Here is a 22,332-nt window from a genome sequence, read left to right as displayed (position 1 = left end):
TGTTGTGTGTTTGAAAAATATTTTGGCTGTGTCTACACTGGCATGATTTTGTGGAAATACTTTTAACGGAAAAGTTTTTCTGTTAAAAGTATTTCCGCAAAAGAGTGTCTAGATTGGCACGGATGCTTTTGCGCAAAAGCATCCGTGCCCAGTATAGACATGCTTTTGCGGAAGAAAGCTCCGATGGCCATTTTAGCCATCGGGCTTTCTTGCACAAAAAATTAAGGTGCCTGTCTACACTGGCCCTCTCACGCAAGTATTCTTGCACAAGAGGGCTTATCCCTGAGCTGGAGCATCAAGGTATTTGCACAGGAAGCACTGAATTCTTACATTAGAATGTCTGTGCTCTTGCGCCAATTCAAGCAGCCAGTGTAGACAGCTGGCAAGTTTTTGCGAAAAGCAAGTACATTTGCGCAAAATCTTGCCAGTCTAAACACACCCTTTGTGTTTGTTTGGGGTGGGAAAAAAAGCCATTTCACTCTGGGGATATGTCTACACTACAAAGTTAATTCGAACTAACAGACGTTAGTTCGAATTAACTTTGATAGGCGCTATACTAGCGCTCCGCGGAGCGCTTAGTTCGAACTAGGTAAACCTCATTCTACAAGGACTAAGCCTAGTCTGAACTTACTAGTTCGAATTAAGGGGTGTGTAGTCCCTTAATTCGAACTAGTGGGAGGCTAGCCCTCCCCAGGTTTCCCTGGTGGCCACTCTGGCCAACACCAGGGAAACTCTATGCCCCCCCTCCCGGCCCCGGACCCCTTAAAGGGGCACAGGCTGGCTACGATGCCCATGCCAGGTGCAAGCCTGCCAGCACCCAGCCAGCAGACCCTGCACCTGGCACGGCTCGAGCCAGCCACCCGATGCCCCCCAGTCCTCCCCCTCTTCCCGGGACCAGGCTGGCGGCTCCCGGGAGCTTGCTCAGGACCACAAGAGGCGGGCACCTGCCTGGCCTAGTGCGGACATCGTGGACCTTGTCCATGACCTCCACACTAGGCACAGGAAAGCGGCCGTACTAGGGCAGGAGAGCTTCCAGCCTGGCCACCCAGGAGCAGGTGTGCATGAAAATCAAGGTGGTCCACTGAGACCCCCGACCCTGAGCCCTGAGCTTATAATGGCCGTACTGGGTCAGACCAAAGGTCCATCTAGCCCAGTAGCCTGTCTGCCGACAGCGGCCCACCCTAGGGACCCTGGAGGGGATGGACCAAAGACAGTGACCAAGCCATTTGTGTCGTGCCATCCCTCTTCAGCCTTCCACAAACTTTGGGCAGGGACACCACTCCTACCCCCTGGCTAATACCACTCCATGGACCCAACCTCCATGACTTTATCTCACTTCTCTTTAAACTCTGTTCTAGTTGTAGCCTTCACAGCCTCCTGCAGCAAGGAGTTCCACAGGTTGACTCTTTGCTTTGTGAAGAACAACTTTCTGTTACTAGTTTGAAGCCTGCTATCCATTCCTTTCCTTTGGTGTCCTCTAGTCCTTCTATTATGGGAACTAATGAAGAACTTTTCTGTATGCACCCTCTCCACCCCACTCATGCTTTTATAGACCTCTATCCTATCCCCCCTCAGTCTCCTCTTTTCGAAACTGAAAAGTCCCAGTCTCTGTAGCCTCTCTTCATATGGGACCTGTTCCAAACCTCTGATCATTTTAGTTGCCCTCCCCTCTCCCACTCTCTCTCTTCCCCTCTCCTACCTCTTTTTCCCAGTCTCCCTGAGTTTTGTTCATTAAAGAGAGATTCTATTTTTGACCACACGTTTTCTTTATTTTGTACATCAGGAAGGGGGGCTAGGGAAGAGTAAGTGGAAGGAGGTGAGGGAGGAATGTGGTACGAGCCCCCAATTGGGAGGACTGGGCTGGCTCGGCGGGCTTCTGGGGGTGGAAGCTCTCCTGCAGCCCCCCAATTGCCTCCTCTCCCCAGATGGCAGCCTGCGGCAAGTGCAGCTGGTCTGATGGCCGAGTGCTGTTATGTGCCCAGTGTGGGCACTCAGGGCACTCCAAGCCAGGACTGCTTTGCAAGCGGGGCACCCCTGAGAACTGTCTGTCCGGGGTGGGGGTCGGGTCCCTTTAAGCACAGCCCTCGGCTAGCCTGAGGCAGCAGCTCCACGCTCTAATCCTCATCTGATGCCCTGCCGGCACTGCTTCCGGCCATCTTTAACCCCGGTTCAGGGTCCACTTAATGTGGACATGCTAGTTCGAATTAGCAAAACGCTAATTCGAACTAGTTTTTTAGTCTGGATCCGTTAGTTCGAATTAGCTTAGTTCGAATTAGTGCTGTAGTGTAGACATACCCCAGGAGACCTAGAATAGATTAATTTAATTTATTTATTTATTGACCATTTATTTTATTTCTCACTTATTCTCCTGGAAGGCTCCTGTCAATTTCTAGCCTGGCTGCTGAAAATGGAGAAAGCAAAAGGGTTCTTAGATATTCCAGCCTGTGAAGTGTGGTGACTGAGCTCTGTGCCTCTCCAGCCCTGATGCTGATGGGGAAGCTGAGAACCCTGCTGGAAAGCTTTTGCCAGAAAGTGAAATTAACAAAAGCCTTTGAGGCCTGTGCTGGGGAGCGGCCATGTCACTGCTCCTGAAGGAAAACTGAAATTTTCAAGTGGAAAATGCTGATTTTGCAATAATGATTTTTTTTTTTTTTTGGTCAGTAAATCGTCTTGATGATAAGTTCTTCCCCAGCTCCAGTGGTGTCCAGCTGCTTTCAGGGCCCAAGTCAAGGAGGTGGATTTGATTTCCAAAGTTTGACCTGACTTGTGTCTTCAGTGATGGCCTGTCCTCATGGTCTGCTCTGAAAGTTCAGGTTAGTTAAGGTTATCTGCTGACAGCTGATACGTGTGTATGGCAGGGGGCAGAGTGCCCCTCCCTCCCGAGATACCCTAACTTCTCAGTGAAAGGACCTTCCTCTTCCTCTTTGGCAGAGGAGGAGAGGTTACACTTCCCCTTACTTTATTCCTACTTAGCATCTCTAGTTGGCTGGGCTAGTGACAAGTCACAGGGTTTTGTGAGACATTATCTCCATGAGTTGTTGGTACGGCAGAAGGGCTTATCATCAGATCACCTCTGCTCTGCTGGGCTGATTTTGTTTTACAAGTTTTTGTAAGGTCTCTGGCACAGCTTCTTTCATGTGCTGGGCTGCTGTGAAGAAACAAACGTGTAAGGCCAGCCCCTCTCTCATGCTTGCCTGAGTTTGAGACACAGGTTTCTGAGGACACTACTTCAAGCTTTTTAGGCTGATGTTAAAGTACAGACCTGTCAGCTCATTGGCTCAGCAGCTAAAGCTCATTGGGCTGGTTTCAAGGCTCAGGCCATGTGGACATCATTGTGTAAGGCCCCTCTCACTTGTTAAATTTCAGTGAAGAGCCAGACTCCTATGAGGTCTCATGCTCAGCACTTCTATAATAGTTGGTCTGGTGGCACTGCTGAGAGAGTCAGCTCAGGGCAAATTGCTTAAAACCAGGGCTACTTACAGTTCAAGACTGGAATCTTCCTCTATAAGGCACCAAACTAGTCACACAAAACACTTCAGCTGCCACCCTAGCCAGCAAGAAGTCTCATGGGCAACCCCCTTAGACACTCCCACTTTACCTGTGCCACAACCAGCACTGCACCTTACACAGATGAGGGGTTAACAAACCAATCCCACCAACTCTGAACAGGTTCTCCCAGTGACAAAAGACCAGCCACAGTCCCAGGTCAATGTATATCTCAGATCTTACCCAAAGAGCATGCTGTGCTGTTACTGTAGAATTTAAAAGCTAAAGGTTTATTAATAAAAAGAAAGAAAAGGTTGAGCATAGGATTGTTAAATAAAATATATTACATATATCAGTCACTAAGTTCTTGATGCAGGTTCTTAGTAGAGATGTAACAAGCTGCTAGCTTAAAAGTCTCTGGAGTACTTCCTATGTTAGGATGGGTCAACAATTCCTTCTGGGCCCTTGGGCCTTAGCAAAAGTGCTTCTGCAATGGAGGGCAGGAGTGAAGACAAAATGGCAGCATCCCCAGGATGTTTTATAACCTTGCCCGTACAAAAGGAAATCCATTTTTCTCCTGGGTGATGGTGCCTCCCAAAATGGAGCTGATCACATGATCCACAAACCAGTCTATATCCTTTACAGGGAGTATCCAGATGTGTCCTTCTCAGACAAGGGGCCATTGTGTACTCCTCAGGAGTCAATTGGAAACCTTTCAGAGCCATTGAGTAACCGCCTCTCACAACAGGAGGTCGACGCCTTTTGCTGTCTCCCAGATAGAAAATATAAGCACAGAGCCCATATTCATCACTTTATGTACGGAAATCATACAAGTGTCTGAGTAGCATAGACAGACTTAGCATAGCACAAGCTTTCATTAGCTACCTCATATAGCCCACCTTACATAGATTTTGGGGTGAACACACAGTGGATGCAACACTGCTCTGCATTTTCCTGTTACAACCCAAAAATGTGACACTCACCCTTTCTTTCTCCCCTAAAGGGATGCAAGAACCAGACTCCTGAAAAGGACAGGTGTTCTAGAAAGAAAAAGGAGGTGTGAGCAGATCGAGCCCCCAGGCTTGGACAATTCCTCTCCCATCAGCTGCTGGTGCTGTTCTACCTTGTGGCAGCAGGAAGGTCGGGAAACACGTAACTCCCTAGTGTTGGATAAAATAATTTTCAGCTCTTCTTTATTGTGAAAATTAGGGGGCTGCCATCTTCACTCTACTTTGCCTGCCACATCAAGATAGAGGCCAAATGTGAATGGGGCTGCAATTGTAACACCACCCACCAAAATCCCAAGGGCAGAGGCCTCCCTCAGATAGGGTGTTATACAAGTGCACCCAGTGCAAACAGGCTCATGGGGGTCCGTGATCAGCCAGGTACAGTTCTTCCTGCTGCTCCCACTGCCAATATTTCTGCCAGATGTGGCCTCATTTCATCAGCCAGCACAAAGCTAGGAGGAGGAAATCTGAAGACGCTAAGCTCCCCCAAGTACAGGCGAGGGAAAGGAAAGGACACTTTACTTGTGCTATTAGCAAAATGGTGGTGAGCTGCACTCCCACATGCTCCCTCTGTAGCTCCTGGCTGTACCTTTTCTATGTGCCAAGTCAGCTGTAACTCTTGTAGCTCTTGCTAGAGTAATATCACATGCTACTCTCCCTGCACCTACGGGAGTGGTCTTCTGAATTGCAAGTTAGAAGCTACTCCACCTACATCCTTTAACACACCTGTAATCAAGTAGCTTGAGAGACTCTACTTGACTTCCTGTGTCTTCTCTGACAGCAACGTACTGGTGAGGTATCTATTATTTAATATTCTCAAGGAATATAGATTTTAAGAAGACCAGGTTTTGTAAAGGAAGTTGTCATTATCTCTCCGGTACCAATTCCCCACATCCATCTCCCTTCCTCCTTGGGCTGATCAGAACTTGGAGAATAGGAAAAGGAGGCCACAGCGTGTATTTTAAAATGTCCCCTGTGCTAATCATCCTGAAATGCTTGTCCTGAAATCTAGATTGTTCCTATTGGCATAGGCGGCGAGTTCTTTAGCCTGTGGTGGCTGGGCTCCACCAATGGGAGGACCCCTGGAACCTAGCTCCACCAATGTTGGGGCTGGGTCTCTCTTGTGGCCCCATCTCCCAGCTCTCCACCCCAGAGAGTCCTTGCTGGCTGCCTCATCTGAGAAGACCTGACCTGCACCCTGCCCTTCCAGCAGCCTGCAGCAAGCAGCTCTGCTCTGAGGGCTCTCCCTTGCTGGCCGCTGCTCATTATAGGGAGCAGCACTAACAGCAGGCTGACTGCAGTGTCTGCCACGGGAGGAGGGGAGGAGGCATTCCCTCCTCCCGCCAGGAAATTTCAAGTGGAATCTGTCCTGCCTGAGGTGTGAGTGAGTGTGTGTTGTGCTGGGTTTGGGTTGGAGGTAGGAGAGGAAAAGGGGGGACATGAGGCACTAGCCCCAACTCCAGCTCCTCCCACACTCCAAACCACTCTTCTTCACCTTAGAGCTTGCACCTCAGCACTCTAACCCTCTGTCCCAGCCCTGAGCCTCTCCCACAACCCAAAGCCTTCATCCTCAGCTCCACCCCAGCGCTATAGTCCTCCTTCCCCCCCACAACCTTACAAGGCAGGTGTGGGGGAGCAGGACTTGGACCCTCTCTGGGCATCACAAAAAATTATACAAATCTGCTGCCTCTGCCTATTGGTCCAGGACAAAGTAGGCAGGAGTGCTGCTCCACTATGCCCCAGTGGCACGAAAGGAGTGGTCAGATTGCACCATTCTTAGGAGAGGGAAACAAATAGCCCAAACCTCTGCCCCAAAACATCACCGGCTTTGGGGTCATTTGTGCCTACAGGTTTGCATGAAGGGAATCAACTTGCATGGACTTCTTTAGTGAAGGGCCTGCAATTGTTCTGCACCCTTGCACTAGACATGTAAGTGGCGAGGTTCCTTGCACCTTTTCTTCAGTGGCACCTGCTCAAGGGTCAGGACAACCTAGCTCCCTGTGAAATAGGCTGGGCGATAAAATAACTGGAACAACTCTGCTACTGGTGTTCTCTTCATCTGTTACGGCCTATACAACTTTCCCCCAAAAGATGGCACTAGGAGCTTTTCTGTCTGTGAAAAATTACCACGGAAACCTTCAGCCGTTCTCCCCACAATTCCTCCTCCCATAAAACAGAGAGCTAAACATCGCCTGCAAGAAACAGAATCACTGCAATAGGTAGAATCATAGCTAAGGGGCTCTTAGTTATGTCGAGTAATGGCAGATCGAGACAGGGCGAGATTGACGCATGCTGAGGAAAGTATGCAGAGGAATATCTGACAAAGGAAGGCTCTCTTCTGTGACATGAGAAGGAATGATTGTTTTTGACAATATCTGAGGGTATGTCTACACTACAAAGTTAGTTTGAACTAACAGACGTTAGTTCGAACTAACTTTAATAGGCGCTACACTAGCGCTCCGCTAGTTCGAATTTAATTCGAACTAGCGGAGCGCTTAGTTCGAACTAAGAAAACCTCATTTTACGAGGATTAAGCCTAGTTCGAACTAGCTAGTTCGAATTAAGGGGTGTGTAGTCCCTTAATTCGAACTAGTGGGAGGCTAGCCCTCCCCAGCTTTCCCTGGTGGCCACTCTGGCCAACACCAGGGAAACTTGTTTGCCCCCCTCCCGGCCCCGGACCCCTTAAAGGGGCACGGGCTGGCTACGGTGCCCATGCCAGGTGCAAGCCTGCCAGCACCCAGCCAGCAGACCCTGCACCTGGCACGGATCGAGCCACCCACCCGATGCCCCCCAGCCCTCCCCCTCTTCCCGGGACCAGGCTGGCGGCTCCCGGGAGCTTGCCCAGGATCGCAAGAGGCGGGCACCCGCCTGGGCTAGTGCGGACATCGTGGACCTCGTCCACAACCTCCGCACTAGGCACAGGAAAATGGCCGTCTAGGGCAGGAGAGCTGCCAGCCTGGCCACCCAGGAGCAGGTGTGCATGAAAATCAAGGGGGTCCACTGAGACCCCCGACCCTGAGCCCTGAGCTTACAATGGCCGTACTGAGTCAGACCAAAGGTCCATCTAGCCCAGTAGCCTGTCTGCCGACAGCGGCCAACCCTAGGGACCCTGGAGGGGATGAACCGAAGACAGTGACCAAGCCATTTGTCTCGTGCCATCCCTCTCCAGCCTTCCACAAACCTTGGGCAGGGACACCACTCCTACCCCCTGGCTAATAGCACTCCATGGACCCAACCTCCATGACTTGATCTCACTTCCCTTTAAACTCTGTTCTAGTTCTAGCCTTCACAGCCTCCTGCAGCAAGGAGTTCCACAGGTTGACTCTTTGCTTTGTGAAGAACAACTTTCTGTTACTAGTTTGAAGCCTGCTACCCATTCCTTTCCTTTGGTGTCCTCTAGTCCTCCTATTATGGGAACTAATGAAGAACTTTTCTGTATGCACCCTCTCCACCCAACTCCTGCTTTTAGAAACCTCTATCCTGTCCCCCCTCCGTCTCCTCTTTTCTAAGCTGAAAAGTCCCAGTCTCTTTAGCCTCTCTTCATATGGGACCTGTTCCCAACCCCCGATCATTTTAGTTGCCCTCCCCTCTCCCACCCTCTCTCTTCCCCTCTCCCACCTCCTTTTCCCAGTCTCCCCCAGTTTTGTTCAATAAAGACAGGTTCCATTTTTGAACACAATTGTCCTTTATTTTCTACATCAAGAAAAGGGGCTAGGGAAGGGTAAGTGGAAGGAGGTGAGGGAGGAATGGGGTACGCGCCCCCGATGGGGAGGACTGGGCTGGCTCTGCGGGCTTCTGGGGGTGGAAGCTCTCCTGCAGCCCCCCAATTTCCCCCTCTCCCCAGATGGCAGCCTGCGGCAAGTGCAGCTGGGCTGATGGCTGAGTGCTGTGATGTGCCCAGTGTGGGTACTTCGAGCAATCCAAGCCAGGACTGCTTTGCAAGCGGGGCACCCCTGAGAACTGTCTGTCCGGGGTGGGGGTCGGGACCCTTTAAGCACAGCCCTTGGCTAGCCTGAGACAGCATCTCCACGCTCTAAGTCCTCCTCTGATGCCCTGCCGGCACTGCTTCCGGCCATCCTTAAGCCTGGTTCAGGGTCCACTTAATGTGGACATGCTAGTTCGAATTAGCAAAACGCTAATTCGAACTAGTTTTTTAGTCTGGATCCGTTAGTTCGAATTAGCTTAGTTCGAATTAACTAATTCGAACTAAGTTCAAATTAACGTTGTAGTATAGACGTACCCTGAACTTTGCTTATAAGGCAGAAAAAAATTGAATATATATATGATTTACACATGTATTGGAAAGTGAGATTCAGTCAGCTGAGCTCTGCTGGCATGTGCTCTAAAATACTAATGCTATGAGGTTATGTACTGAGAACTTTTATTATAGCATCATTGTTCATAAACCTGTAGTTTAAGTGATAGAGACCGTCTGGGAATTTAGGCCCAAGATTTAAGTTTCTATAAAAGCAAATCATTTTTACATAACAGTATTTATAAAATATGTTAACAATTAAAATATTTTTGGGGCTTTGCATTCATGACTGTTTTTGTAAAATATAAAATAAGCAGTTCATCAGCTTATTAAATCCCTGGTTTTTATCTGTAAGAACAGCATGAATGACATCTTCCCAGAAAATAGACTCAAACTGTCCAACCACAGCTTTCCTCGCCACAGTATTTAAGAAACTTTTGGAACATTCCAAAGGCAAGCAGATAAGAAAATAACTTCGGAGAGCCAGAGTTCTTGTTCTTCTGAAAACAAAAACAAACAAACAAACAAACAAACAAACATGTATTTAATACACTGTAACAACAATTCTACTGCCTCCACATTTAATAAAATGGAGGTCATATCTTGTAGAAAAGAGTCACCTTATGATGCTCAACCACAAGTGTAGATGCAGAAACACTAGGGCTACATCTACACTGGCAGCTTCTTGCGCAAGAACAGTTGTTCTTGCCAAAAACTTGCCTGCTGTCTACACTACACGAGTGTTCTTGTGCAAGTAAATTTACAGTATAGCGTTGTAAAACAGGGCTTCTTCTGGAAGAGTTATTCCTTTCCCCATGAGGAATAAGCCCTCTTGCACAAGAGTCCTTCCACAAGAGGGCAGTGTAGACAGGCAACATGAATTTCTTGTGCAAGAAGCCCCTCTGGTTAAAATGGCCATCAGAGCTTTCTTGCGCAAGAGAGCATCTACACTGCCTTGGATGCTCTTGCGCAAAAGCACATCTCTTGTGCAAAAGGACATGGCAGTATAGACGCTCCGTTGTGGAAGAGTTTTTGCGCAAGAAGCTGCAAGTGTAGATGTAGGAGGTCTTTGGGTGGTGAGGTCCTAGCTCCTCCTATACTATTGTTTGTTTTGGCAACTATTAATTAAGAACCTCAAGCTGTAGACACTCCTTGCAGGTCAAGTCCTTTCGTTCTTTGCAGTGGGCTGGTATCTTCTGAACACACTCACGTGGGTTCAAAAGGAGGGGCCAATGCTATACACCTGAGGGAATTCTGTGCCACTATGTGTGTATTTCATGTGCTGCACACATTTTTAATTTTGAGTACTTCACAGTTGACATCACCACATCCGAGCACTATGTTACTTTGATTTGGAGATACAAGACACATTTTGCTCTATTACTACAATGCTTGTGTTTGTTTAATACAACAGAGAGCCTCATGAATTTTTGTGCGATGTTCAACAAGGAACCTAAGCTGTTACAGGCTTTAAGTTCCTCAAAGCAGGCAACAGGTCCTCTCAAATATACATACATTTGCCATGCATAAAGATGTCACTATAAAGAAGATATTGATAACTGTAGTGCAGCCTGCCTGTTTTAGAGGTAATCGTTCATTGCATCACAAGCATTTTCAGAGCCTTCTAGAGGTCAGAGGTTTGTTGATTTTGATAAATCTGACAGACAACTTAGTTGATAAAGCAAATTTTAAAACTACTCAGGCATATACCACATATGGAAGGAGTATGAGATCAGGGTGTAAATTTTGGGAGCACAAGTTACGCACTGGGGGGAATGTCAATGTTTTAAAGTGTCCAGACACTAGATGGTGCAGTGGGTTAGAACATGAGCCTTTCACTTTGGGAGATCTCATTTTGTACACATTTCGGGCCAGCCTATGGTTTGGCAATACTGTCACAATCCTGTCTGCCTCTGCTCAAGAGAAGCCAAGTTCTGAAATAGCAGTGTAGTTGCAGGTCAGGTCTGAGGTACTTTGGCAGAACTTCTAGCAGTGGTTGTCTGTGTTTTATGTGGCTCAAGTCATTGTTCACATTTGCTTCCTCCCCCCTTTATCAATATAAATGCATGAAAGTTACAAAGAAAAATATCCACCGTAATTAGACATCCCAAACACAAACCTGCAGCAGGAGCCACACTGCAGCTGTTGCAGTTTAACCAAAATGGAAATAGTGGCATTTAATCATTCTTAGGCCCGTCCTAGTTCAACCACAGAAGAGACTCTGAATGTAGGAGACAAATGAGACTGCTCTCAGGCCCAGATGCAACAAAGCACGTGCTTAACTTTAAGCATATGATTTAATCAATCCCTATTCAGCAAAACAATTAAGCGTGTGTTTAAAGCCCATTGTCTTTGATGGGGCTATGTGCTTGCTTCTAGCTAAGTACACACTGACTGGCTTTACTGAATCCTGGCCGAAGAGCTGCTCTATAGGTGCTCAGCACCTATTACTCCCATTGACTTTAATGGGAGCAGAGGACTCAACAACTCAGAGGCTTGATCAGCCCATTGCAAGCTAAAGCTTTTAATGTGGTCCCATGGAAAAGTGACTGAAAGCAAGGTTTGACACATGGACTTGAATACCTGTGCCACGGCATACTCAGTCATTTCTATAGCAATATCCATAAGAATTTCTTCTACACTACAATGAGCAGTCCTGTGACATCTTGGAGATTAACAAATATACCATGAGCTTTCATATGAAGTGGGTTTTACCCACTAAAGCTCATGACATAATCATTTGTTAGTCTCTAAGGTGCCACAGGATGACTCGTTTTTAAAGTTACAGACTAATACGGCCACCCCTCTGAGACTTTCTACAGCACAGCAGTTAATGGAATATATATTTTAGTTAGATTGTGTTTATTGCTCAGAGGCCACTGAACATGGGACGCTACATTGTTATGACAATAGAAGGGTTTTCTCGTGTCTAGACAGTATATCAAGTCCTTCAAGTCAAGAAGGACTGAGGCAGGAGATATGGGCTGTGTGAGTGGGCTGTAGAATGGGTCCAGAAATGAAGGGTTTTGAGTGCAGGAGGGGCTCCAGGTTGAGGCAGTGGATTGGGGTACAAGGCAGGGGGTGGGTCAAGGTACAGGCTTCTGGCAGCACTGGCCTCACACAATTCTTGGGAAACAGCAATATGTTCCTTCAGCTCCTCAGTGGAAGAGTGGGCAGATGGTTCTATGCACTGCCCCTGCCCACAGGCACCACCCCCAGCAGCTCCTATTGCCATGGTTCTTGGCCAATGGGAGCTGCAAAGCTGGCACTCATGGCAGGGGCAGCACAAAGAGCTCTCATGGTTGCCCCTGAGCTGGAGGGACATGCTGGCTGCCTCCCCTGAGCAGTGTGGAGCTGGGCAGGTAGAGACTGGAGGAAGGGCTGTTTTACAGTCAGACAGAGCTGTTCCCAGTGGCAGTGAAACTGTGACAGCTAGAATCAGTAGAAAGTAGCCCAGGGAGTACTTTGGTCCAGTTGTGCTGCCAAAATGACCACACTTTTCCCCAACAACCCAGTAGCAGGATTGCCCATCACTGTAAGACCCCATCCCCCTTATCCTGATCCATCCACGGGGCTGACAGCACACTAGCCGTAAGAACAGTAACACAGACTGTTTACTTATTCCTGTTTGCTCCAACCAGGAGCTTGAGGGCCTTAGATTCTTGCCATGTACCCAGCCAGGAGTTTGGGGCTACTAACTAGCTAGTGGGACACTGAACCCTCATTTTGGGGGTGGGGAAGCTGGAATGCTATATTGGCAATTGTATGGCTGCAAGGTAGACCACCTGTTGAATGGCTGGAGGACATGCCGAGTCTTCACTGTCCACAAAAGTGAGCAGCCTCTCTGATGCCAAGGGGGACGACAGTTACAAATTCTCCGAGAACATGTTTTGTTAGCAGTCACTGCTTCGATTAAGGGTAAGAGTGGTGGAGTGAACAATGGCACAATCAACAACAGTGGCCAGAGTGGTGAGTGGTTGGAGGAACAAGCAAAGTGCCTTCTCTCTCCCCGCCCTTCCCTCCCCCCCACAAACATAGGAAGTGAACTGGTATGAAAGCACCTCTGAATTCTGAGTCTCCATTAACCAAGGACAACAGTAAGTGGGATGTGCTGGAGGGAAAAGGGAGGGATGTTTTCAGAGAACTCTTCACAATGACTCTTTCTTCAGTGTTAACAGCTAATTTAGACCCCATCGTTTTATGTGTAGTTGAGATGGATAAATATAAAATGGTGGGTACTAGAAAACATACAGCCCCACTTCACCCTTATTGTCTCACCACTCATTGGCCCTTACGGTCCCCATCCCTATAAATTTGAACCTCTCCCGCCCCCCGGCCAGTTTTCAGTTCCTGGGGAAAACACTGGATATGAGGATGTGGAAACATCACACAGTAGTTAGATCAGGAATGAAGTTTGCTCAAGTAAATTTAAAAAATGCTTATCTTGACTGGGAACAGATTTGGGCCTTAAAATGCCTTAAAGAGGACTCTGAGGGTATGTCTACACTGCACGCTTATTTCAGAATAAGCAATGTTGGAAGAAATATTCTGAAATAGCTTATTTTGAAATAGCACATCTAAACACAAAATGCTCATCAAAATAGCGCATAGCTATTTTGAAACAGAGCGTCCACACTGATTGGATGCTGAATTGCATTTAAGGCCACTCAGAACCACTTCTGGCAGGACATCAGGACTGCAGTTACTTTCTTGAGCTGCTGCCTGAGGCTCTCTGAGACTTGTGGTTAAAGAGACACTCCTGTACAGCCATTTCTCAGGTTCTTCACCTTTGCCTACCTCATTGAGGGACAGCAAAGCCTTTGCTCTGATTACTGTGGTAGCCCTTACGAACACCTCAACTATCCAGCTTTGGGGCCAGAGCTGCCTCTGGGTAGTCAATGGCCCATGTCTGTCATGTTGCAGTTTCTGCAGGCTGGCTTTCTGGCCCTGCAGGAATGCAACAGCCAGCTATTTGAGGAGACCTTCAACCTCTGTCTGGGAGCACTGCTCTTCCAGCTGCACCCCACTGTGCACCACTGCTTCTGGCAGCTGGACACCAGTTCTGACTTGTAGGAACGGCTCGTCATGGAGTGGCAGGCTGACCAGCATGCAGAACACCACATTTCTGGAGCTGTATGAGTGGCTCACCCTGTCCTCATGCAACAGAACACATGCACCTGAGACCCGCCATCCCCCTGGAGAATCATAGAACACTAGAACTGGAAGGGACCTTGGGTATGTCTACACTACCACCCTAGTTCGAACTAGTGTGGTAATGTAGGCATACCGCACTTGCAAATGAAGCCCGGGATTTGAATTTCCCGGGCTTCATTTGCATAAGCCGGCCAGCGCCATTTTTAAATGCAGGCTTGTTCGAACCCCGTGCCGCGCGGCTACACGCGGCACGGGCTAGATAGTTCGAACTAGCAAGCCATTCCGAACTATCTGTACGCCTCGTGGAGGTCATCAAGTCCAGTCCCCTGCCCTCATAGCAGGACCCAGTACAGTCTAGACCATCCCTGATAGACATCTATCTAACCTGCTCTTAAATATCTCCAGAGATGGAGATTCTACAACCTCCCTGGGCAACTTATTCCTGTGTTTAACCTCCTTGACAGTTAGGAAGTTTTTCCTAATGTCCAACCTAAACCTCCCGTGCTGTTGTTTAAGCCCATTACTTCTTGTCTGATCCTCAGAGGCCAAGGAGAACAATTTTTCTCCCTCCTCCTTGTGACACCATTTTAGATACCTGAAAATCGCTATCATGTCCCCGCTCAGTCTTCTCTTTTCCAAATTAAACAAGCCCAATTCTTTCAGTCTTCCTTCATAGGTCATGTTCTCTAGACCTTTAATCATTCTTGTTGCTCTTCTCTGGACTTTCTCCAATTTCTCCTCATCTTTCCTGAAATGTGGTGCCCAGAACTGGACACAATACTCCAACTGAAGCCTAATCAGCACAGCAGAGAGTGGAAGAATGACTTTTCATGTCTTGCTCACAACACTCCTGTTAATGCATCTCAGAATCATGTTTGCTTTTTTTTTGCAACAGCGTCACACTGTTGATTCATATTTAATTTGTGGTCCGCTATTACCCTTACATCTCTAAAGTGGGTGGCCATCCCTAAAGTGGGTCACCAGTGGGGGTGAGGGTGGGGGAAGCCCCGTTCCCCGTGTGGTTTTTCAGTCACGCCCTCACAGAGCCCAGCTGTGGGATGGGCTATGTAGGGGTTTGCTCCTGGTGTGTGTGTTGGGGAAGGAAGGGTGGGCTTGGGGACCTCCCAAGGATTCTGGCACCCCAGTGATTCTCTGTTTGTCTCCTTCTACAGGTGGTACAGGCCATCAATACCATCCTGCTGTGCAGGATCATCCACCATAGCAACATGGACCCCATCATCATTGGCTTTGCCACCATAAGCTTCCCCAACTTCAGGGGGGCTATTGATGGCACTCACATCCCCATCTGGGCCCCCGACCACCAAGCATCTGTCTATATCAACTGCAAGAGGTACTTCTCCTTTGTCCTGCAGGCCCTGGTCAACCATCGTGGGCAGTTCACCGACATCTACGTCAGGTGGTCAGGGAAGGCGCATGACCCATGCGTATTCTAAAACTCCAGCATCTTTCAGAACCTGGAGGATGACACTTTCTTCCCCAACGTCACTGTCGGGGCCAGGGATGTGGGCATGCCGCTCTGTATGATGGGGGATGCGGCCTACCCTCTGTTGCCCTGGCTTATGAAGCCTTACACCGGACACCTTGACCACTCAAAGGACCGCTTCAATGCCAGGCTGGACAGGGCCCGCATGATGGTGGAGGGCACCTTCGGGCATCTTAAGATGCAGTTCAGATGCCGCCTCACCCAACTGGACGTTGGGGAGTGGAACATCCCACAAGTGGTGGCCGCATGTTGTGTGCTCCACAATATCTGTGAAAGGAAGAGGGGACACATTCCTCCCTTGGTTGGGGGCAGAGGCTAGCTGGTTCAGCAGAGCCTTTGAACAGTCACGCACAGCTGCCATCCAGCAGGCACGTCAAGGGGGTGTGCACATCCGGATGCCCTGAGGGAGATTTTCTCACACGGACCCCAGTGACACTCTCCCCTGGGCCTCCCCACTGGGGGCCTGTGCCTTGCATGTGTGTGTGGTCATGTCCCCAGCCTCCTTCTAGTGGTGGCTTGTGGTGGGAGGGTGTCCCATCCAAGTGTCAGAAGTATCATGCACTTCCTGGCCCTGGCATACACCTAGTGGAGCTTTTTACCTTTCGTCCGGATCTATTCCTGGGTCCAGATATGGCCCTTTGTGGCCAGGCTGTCAGCCATGAGACCATATATTTTAGCATTGCGCCATCTGGAGCAGAGATTCTGTCCCCAAATCTCTATGAGGGCCAGGATCTCCGCCCCAGACCAGGGCCGCATGCACCTCTTGCAGTGCCTGGCAGGCTCCTGGGAGATGTGAGATTGCTCCCTGGGAGCAGTAGAAGGCTCTTAGGGAACTCACGGGTCACTCATGATGGCCTATTGAGTTACTGTGGCAGCTGCAGTGTGGCTATGGGCCGTTAAGGCCAACTTCCTACTACAAGCCCTTTCCCCTGTGGCTGAAGCTTTAAGGGCTGCAGGGAAAGGGGTACTATAGAGTTCTGATGAGTGTGGACAAAGTGGCCAGCCGGGTACCCATGGGATTTCCTGGAGGCCCCTTTTTTTGAACTAACTCCAGCTGCCGCATCTACACATGACCTATTCCGAAATAGCTATTTTGGAATAGGCATTATTCCTCATGGAATGAGGTTTACAGCAGTCGGAATAAGCCATCCATTATTTCAAATTTATTTCGAAATAATGGAATTGCTGTGGCGATGCTCACATTGTTATTTTGGAATAATGACTGTTATTCCGAAATAACACCCCTGTGTAGGTGTATCCTGAGAAAAGAGGTATATACAGTGAAATCTTTGTTATCCGGCACTCTATTAACTAGAGAACTTTGTTAACCGGCATTGTCCCCAGCCACTTCACTGTCACATCTTCAGGCGCACAGGCCTGGCTTGGTTTATCATGATTGGCTCAACAATTTTTTATTTAAGAAATACTAATCATCTTTAACTCAAAATAGAAATGTGAGACCAACTGCCTCACACTACAAAACTACCCATATTAAAAACTTGAGTTTTACTATTATTGTCCATTGTTTTTTTTTCCTAGATTGATGGGACCCTCAGATAAATGGAATTTTTAGATAACCGGAATGCCCTTATCCCTGAGCTTGCCGGATAACACAGGTTTTACTGGAATACAAATAATTTCTTAGTCATCAGCCTGTAGAGGATTTCAAATGAGACATTATGTTCTAAACAATGAGGCTGTGTCTACATTGGCAGCCCTTTCCGGAAAAGGGATGCTAATGAGACCAGTCGGAATTGCAAATGCCGTGGGGGATTTAAATATCCCCCACGGCATTTGCATGAACATGGCTGCCGCTTTTTTCCGGCTCGGGGTTTTGCTGGAGAAAAGCGCCAGTCTAGACGGGATCTTGCGGAAAATAAGCCTTTTCAGTAGGAATAAGGGATCTTCTGGAAAATGGCAAAACCCTGAGTCAGAAAAAAGCCCGGAAAGGGATGCCAATGTAGACACAGCCTGAATATGTAAGGGTAAAGAAATGGGGAGTCATATTATAACTGAGACAGCCATGACAGAAAACAAAAGCAGAATTCCTCAAATAGCGATTGATTTTCAATTGTCTCTCTACAGTCACCACAGAACAGGAGTGGCTCCCTTAGATACTAAAAATTTTCCATAAGGTTCTTTAGCAGAAGAAATACTAATGTTATTTTTCCCTGATAGAAAATGAGAGTTTTAAAGGAAAGACAATTGGGAATAAGATGAGTTTCAGGGGGTGGGGAAAGAAGACATAAAATAACTATTGAGCTAAAATTATTACACATTTGATTTCAGTATCAGGGTTGCATTTGTAGCAGTTTAGCCACTCTTATTTTTGTGAACAGGGAAATGAGTTTGGCTTGTTATAATTCATAGATTAAAAGATCAGAGGGACTTTTAGATTGTCTAAGTGGACCTCCTGCAGTACACAGGCCATTGCATTTCATCTGGTTACCCTTATATTGAGATCAGTAATCATGGGGTCATCTTATTTATGAGTATTCAAACAAATGCAGGGTAGCTGTGAAAATTTTCACAGATACTTTGTTTTACCAACTTTAGTGCAACTGTTTAGCCATATGAAAATGCATTCAATGCATAGTTTGTTATTCGCTGTTTCTTATTATTCCATTTAGAAAGTATTAATCCTCCACTCAGGAAACAGAAAACATATACCCTATAACTTATGGGACCCACACCCTTCATAGCTAAACAACTGCCAATAGGTGACATGAATAGTTTATAGGCTGAAAATTATTCATCCAAAACATTCAGCAAATATTTAGTAAGAATTACATGCAAAGGAAAGGAGAGTAAAAAGAGCCAAATTGTCACTTTTAATAGCATGATAGTACTGTCTAGAGATCTATTACACTGTTTGGACCCCCCCCCCCCACCCACACAGCAATTTAAGGTTTGCTTTTCTACCCAGAGGGGGTAATGCACTCTTCAGGGGGGCATGAATTCTCAAGTGTGCTAATGTGTTGCACATTAATTGGTCTGGGTAGACCCTACTTGTGTGGTTTAATGTAATACTCTTGGAAGCAATAGTATGTTAATGCATCCTAGGGAACCTTTACAGTGCACCATCTGGATCTACAGAGACCAATCAATGTGCAAAACATTAATGCACTTGAGAAACCAACCCCAAGATTGCTCTATTGTGTAAGTAAGCCCTTAGTAAGGGATAGTTTCTGTCTCAGAATTTCAACAGTCTAAATAGACAAGGCAGACAAAGGGTAGGAGAAAAAAAGTATTATTATCCCTATATAAGTTAAACCTCTGTAGTCTGGCGCTCTCTGGTCTGGCAACTTCCATTGTCCAGCATGATTTTAGTTATCCGTATGTCCACTTATCATGGGTGTGGCCAAGTTTCCTGCAGTCCAATAAAGTTCGTTTACAGCCACCAGTCCTGGTTCTTAGTGTTCTGTGCTCTAATTTACCTCTAAATCTCTTCTAAGAGTCCAGTAAGCAGTGGAAATTTTGGTAATGTTGCTAAACCTCCCATGGTGTCATAAATTCTCTGGTTTTGCACCAGTCAGGTCCTGAACATGCTGGACTAGAGAGGTTCAACCTGTATTAGCAATAGAAAATAGAAGCATGGAGATATTAATGGAGAATCCCATTTACTAGTACTCCTTAGTCACTTACGGTACTTTTGAAAATCCATCCCTAAGCGACACGATCAAAGTGATACAGGAAACATATTGCAGATGCAGGAATTGAACCTGGAGTCCGAATGTAGTTCATTAACTTTTTTTTGTAAATACTAATTCATACTAATGCAATCTAGAGCAGGAAGCAGTGCTTCTAGTTAAAACACTGAGATTGACCATTTGAGGGATTATTTTACAGGTAAAAATTAAATAACTACCATTTGCTTCCATGGCATTTTTCTTGTCTCATGGTGTTTTTTTTTTCCATATGTAGATTTTTGTCTGAAGCAAGATGTCAGTGTGTGTGTTCCACTGTTCCAAAATTGCACATAACTCTGTCTGGGAGTTAGCATAAGTGTCCTTCTCAAGGACACAGTGTAAACACATTTCCACAAGAAAACATTGTCTGGACAAGCGAACAAATATTTGACTAAAAGTGTAATTGACTATTGTTCAAGAACTGCCACCTGTTCCATGGTTTCTGGTGCTATCTCAGAATCAGACAACATTGCAAACCACTGACATCAGCCAAAAATCATGCAGCAGCCAGCACTTGATCAGCATTCAACAATCAAGTAAACACTTCACTCGATCACTAGTTTCCAGGCTGGGTCATTTTTGATAACAGAGGAAATGTTCTGGAGAAAACAGTGCAAAGGCAGCTAGCTCTGCCTCAGCTACAGCCACTGGAAAATATTACATGTGTAGGCTCCAATTCTGCATTTAGATCAGCGGTTCTCAACCTTTTTGCCATTGTGGGCTGCATATGTGGACTACAATGTGTTAGGTGGGCCACATCCTATACTACCTATATGGCTCTGAGGATGTCACAGGGGCTGTGTCAGGTCACATGGGCTGTAGATGTATGCTGATTGGGCTGCAAGTTGAGAACCATTGATTTAGATGCATGCATGTGTTCCCATTGCCTTCATTGAATGTGGCCCATGCACTAGAAGGAGGACATTGACATATAAGATCCAATAGGCTTACTTGATTACTTCATAGATTCACGGATGGGTGAAAAAAATCACATTTTAAATTTTTCTCCTCAAAAAAATATTTTTTTTTTTACTTGACTAAACTGATTGTCAAGTGCCCATGGAATTATGCAGGCAAAGGGAGTGATGGGCAAAGGGAGACTACATCTTAAAGCACTGAGTTGTTTTAATCTGACTCTAAGTAGCCTTACCCTGTGAGAAAGAGGAGAATTGAAGTGGGGCGGAGAGGAGGGAGCTAGCCAGCTGTGCAAGACAAGGAGTGTAATGCACCCCTTTGGGAGTGGAGGGAAGGTTATCAGTGTGCATGCATTTCGTGCACTTCGAAGTAGGAATAAGAGATCCTCCGGAAAAGGGATTTATTCCGGAGGATCGCGCCAGTCTAGATGCTTTTTTCCGGCTTTTCCCCAAGCCGGAAAAAAAGCAGTGGCCATGTTTATTTAAATCCCGTGGGGGATATTTAAATCCCCCGCGGATTTCCCTATTCCCAAGTTCAAAATTAGCATGCCCCTTCCGAAGAAGGGGCCAGTGTAGACGTAGCCAAAGAGTTCACAATTCTAAGGAAGGCTAGAAGGGAGAACAGCAGAATAGAGACAATGGATTTTGGGAAGGCGGATTTTGGTAAGCTCAGAGAGCTGATAGGTAAGGTCCTATGGGAATCAAGACTGAGGGGAAAAACAACTGAGGAGAGGTGGCAGTTTTTCAAAGGGACATTGTTAAGGGCCCAAAAGCAAGCTATTACACTGTATTGGAAAGATAGAAATATGGCAAAAGACTGCCTTGGCTTAACCACAAGCTCTTGCATGATCTAAAAATAAAAAAGGAGTCATATAAAGAATGGAAATAGGACAAATTAAAAAGAAGGAATATAGGCAAACAACACAGGAATGCAGGGGCAAGATTAGAAAGGCAAAGGCACAAAATGAGCTTAAACTAGCTACGGGAATAAAGGGAAACAAGAAGACTTTTTATAAATACATTAGAAGCAAAAGGAAGACCAAGGACATGGTAGGCCCACTGGTCAGTGAGGAGGGAGAAACAGTAACAGGAAAGTTGGAAATGGCAGAGATGCTTAATGACTTCTTTGTTTCGGTCTTCACAGATAAGTCTGAAGGAATGATTAACACAGTGAATGCTAGTGGGAAGGGGGTAGCTTTAGAATATAAAATAAAAAAGGACAAGTTAAAAATCACCTAGAAAAGTTAGATGCCTGCAAGTCACCAGGGCCTCATGAAATGCATCCTAGAATACTCAAGGAGCTGATAGAGGAGGTATCTGAGGCTCTAGCTATCATCTTTGGAAAATCATGGGAGACAGGTGAGATTCCAGAAGACTGGAAAAGGGCAAATATATTGCCCATTTATAAAAAGGGAAATAAGAACAACCCAGGAAACTACAGACCAGTTAGTTTAACTTCTGTGCCAGGGAAGATAATGGAGCAAGTAATTAAGGAAATCATCTGTAAACACTTGGAAGGTGGCAAGGTGATAGGGAACAGCCAGCATGGATTTGTAAAGAATAAATCTTGTCAAACCAATCTGATAGCTTTCTTTGATAGGATAATGAGTCTTGTGGATAAGGGAGAAGCGGTGGACATGGTATACCTAGACTTTAGTGAGGCGTTTGATACGGTCTTGCATGATATTCTTATCAATAAACTAGGCAAATACAACTTAGATGGGGCTACTATAAGGTGGGTGCATAACTGGCTAGATAACCATACTCAGAGGCTACGTCTACACTGTCCCCAAATTCCGGAAAAGGCTTGCAAAGCAGGTAAGTCAGAATAGGGAAATCCGCGGGGAATTTAAATATCCCCCGCGGTTTTAAACAAACATGTCCGCCGCTTTTTTCCGGCTTGGGGAAAAGCCGGAAAAAAGCATCTGGACTGGCGCGATCCTTCGGAATAAAGCCCTTTTCCGGAGGATCTCTTATTCCTACCCGAAAGTAGGAATAAGAGATCCTCCGGAAAAGGGCTTTATTCCGGAGGATCGCGCCAGTCTAGATGCTTTTTTCCGGCTTTTCCCCAAGCTGGAAAAAAAGCGGCGGACATGTTTATTTAAATCCATGGGGGATATTTAAATCCCCCGTGGATTTCCCTATTCTGACTTACCTGCTTTGCATGCCTTTTCCGGAATTTGGGGCCAGTGTAGACGTAGCCAGAGAGTAGTTATTAATGCTTCACAATCCTGCTGGAAAGGTATAACAAATGGGGTTCTGTAGGGGTCTGTTCTGGGACCGGCTCTATTCAATATCTTCATCAACGATTTAGATATTGGCA

The sequence above is a fragment of the Pelodiscus sinensis genome, chromosome 1 (genome assembly GCF_052426305.1).
Source record: "Pelodiscus sinensis isolate ZL-2025 chromosome 1, ASM5242630v1, whole genome shotgun sequence".
NCBI lineage: Eukaryota > Metazoa > Chordata > Testudines > Trionychidae > Pelodiscus > Pelodiscus sinensis.
This window is presented reverse-complemented; position numbering follows the sequence as displayed.